Source organism: Pinus tabuliformis, chromosome 1_1 (genome assembly GCF_031772625.1).
Source record: "Pinus tabuliformis cultivar Carrire ecotype Pingquan chromosome 1_1, CPIR1, whole genome shotgun sequence".
Classification (NCBI taxonomy): Eukaryota; Viridiplantae; Streptophyta; class Pinopsida; order Pinales; family Pinaceae; genus Pinus; species Pinus tabuliformis.
This window is the reverse complement of record NC_142297.1, coordinates 50,336,075-50,339,156: the sequence shown is the minus strand read 5'-3', so window position 1 is coordinate 50,339,156 and position 3,082 is coordinate 50,336,075.

Here is a 3,082-nt window from a genome sequence, read left to right as displayed (position 1 = left end):
GAACTGCAGATTGTGGGCTCAAACTATCAGCATTTGGAAATTAGACTTAGGGCTTCAAAGCCCTATTAGCTACCCTCGGATCTTTTGGATGTTTATGAAGCAGTCCGTGGAGTGGTCTTTTATCAATAATTGGAATTACCTCTTGAAGAATTTTGGGAGAAGTTTTTTAGTAAACCCTGGCTTGATTTGGTAGAAGAAATTGAAGATATTTTTATGAAAATTACCTTGACCAGACCATTGAAGAATTTTGAATAGAATCAAACACACTCTTAAACATATTGAAGACACCTTGAAGGTCTTGAAGATAATTTTGAAGACCATGATGCATTAGCTATTATGAGGTAACTTGAAGATCCTTGTTTTGGGTACCATGAATAATAGTGGAGATGCCTTCATGTGAAGAGCAAGGTTGTCATTGATGACGTGACGAGAAGACTAAGCGAAGATTGATAGGGCTTGTTGAAGAAGACATTGGGAGCCATGAAGTATAACCAATACATCTTGATGAAGTGAAAATGAGGGTTGGATCCCAAGAGGTTAGAGCCTAAAAAATACAAGGTTGGTTCCTTGGAAGATATAGTTGGAGCCCTAGAGGATTTGAGTCCTCAAGAAACCAAGTCGGAGCCTGAACCAGATATAGGGTTGGAGCCCTTGAGGTTGGTGCCTCTAAATTGGCAAGGTTGGAGCCTTGGAAGTCCAAGTTAGTGCTTGAAAAAATGTGGGTTGGAGCCTAGGAGATTGAAGATCAGTGTCTTCATCTAGGGTTGGAGACCTATATATATTGTACTTGATTTATTCTAAAGAAATTAATAAAATATTTTATTCTTATTGTTCATTTTGTGTTCTAAATATAAGTGATATAACTGGTAAAAATAACAATTGAAAAGAAATATTAATTCATCCCCCCTCTCAGTGTTTCCAATAATTGGAATCAGAGCCAGTACCTTCACTCAAAGCCTAATAGCTTGAAGTTTATCCTTAGAACACAAATGGAAAAGCCAAGGAAGAAAGCCTTCAATCCTCCTACATATGTCTCTTCCTCGACCATGAAAACTGAAGACAATCAAATTGAGAAAGTTCCAATGTTCAATGGCAACTTTGATGTATGGATGGTAAGAATGAGAAATTTCTTAATGTCTCAAGGCATTGGAGTATGGGAATCAGTGATTACTGATAGCACGATGGATGATGAATCCAAGGAGCACAATAGAAGAGCAATGAAGACAATTTTGAATGGGCTACCAAATTCAATAAAGGCCAATTTGGAAAAATGTTCGTCAGCGAAAGATACACAGGACAAACTTCATGACCTTCACTCAAAAGGAGCATTGACCGTGACCTCTAGTCAAGAAGATGATGAAATCAAAACAGAAATCCAAAACCCATCAAGGAAGCTAAAAATAATAATTATGACATCAAGGCTAGAGAAGACCTAGAAGAAGAAGAAAGCAAAGAAGGTTTTGAAGAAGATCTCCTAACTAATCTTATAGCTTCCATGGAAGAGATTAATAGTTTTGAAAAAGGAAAATGAGGAACCTAAGAAGAAAGGGCAAGATGTTGACCAGGACAAGACAAGGAAGGAAGTTGACCTTTTCAAGCTTCAAGTACAAGAAAGAGATGAGGATCTCACCAAGCTTAAGGAGGAATTTCATAAAAACAAAAGAAGGCATCATAAAAAAGTCATATCATGACAAATCAATTGGATAAGGCAAAGAAAAGGGAAAAAACTTTGTCAAACCACCTTGAACAAAGACTTAAGAGTTTAAACAAACTTGAAGCAGATATTGGTCAATACAAGGAAGAGGTCTCCTTCCTTGGATCTCAACTAGAAGAAGAAAGGAAACAAGCACAAGGAGCCTGAGTTTATGAGTCTGTGGGGGGCATGCTTTCCCTTGGCCTCTTGATTTATTTGTCTTTAGCAATAGGAGTTTGTAAAGAAGATTGGCTAACCAAATCCTCTTGTTAGCATGTTGCTTTATCTCTGGCCTAGGTGTATGTGCATATGGAGTGCTTTTTTGTTCAACCCTCAACTTAGAAATTACCCCTAAAAGATCATAAGACCATTTAAAACTTGGTTTGAACTTCATTTGTTTTAAAGTGGCCTCCACTTCTTTTCTTGATGCTTTGGTGTTCACAATATAAGGGTGTACATTTGCCTTTAGCTTAAATTGTGCATTCTTCTTATTTGACAAAAAGTGTAATTCTGCATCTTCTAGCATATTCTAAGGCGAAAATTCTTACTGGGACAAAGACTAATAATCTATAGGAGGGGGATCACACCCATAAATTTTGATCTCTATATAGTTCTGGTATAAATACCAGTCTCCAACCTTTGACTGCTCTGAGAGGTGCAAAACTTTCTTAATTTCTGGAGATATTCTTGGTATGACATCACTGCATAGTAGACATAAAGATGTGTGAAGAAATTTATCTACAAAATTTGTATAAGTATACTCCTCTGAATTTCTTCTAACTAGAGATGTCCAGTGAATAACTGACATTGGGTTGCCCTGTTCATCCATCTTCTGTAGTTGAAATTTGAACCTGTCCAGTCTGATAAAATAACATTGAAATAAACCAAAACTGGCTGGTGTGAACACACCTTCAGCTTTGAACTTCAAAAAATGATCATGCATGATATCTGATAAATACTGACTATAATTGAACAGAAGTGAAGGCTTCTGACCAACTGTAAAAAATGATAAAATCCTAAAACTACTTCATCAACCCAATAGTCTATATGATACCTAACAACCGAGTAACCAAAGATATCACTTGTCTGACATTTTTGGGAAGATAGAGGAAGAATATGGTGGGTTTGTCCAGGGAAATTCAACATTTTCTGGTAAAAAGCATTCAAAAATGTGAGCTCGTTGGGGGAAAGTAAGCTTCTTGTACAATTCCATCAGTGCATCAGTGGAAAAACAGATGCAGGGAGGTCTGAGATTTTATCTACAAGGATTGGCAAATGCTCTCAGGGGAAAAGGAAAAGAGGCCACTTCATTGTTCTGGGCTATCACATGTTTTTTGGCTTGGGAGGATCTTTGAGATTACAAAGGTAGAAAATTCATGGAAGAAATGA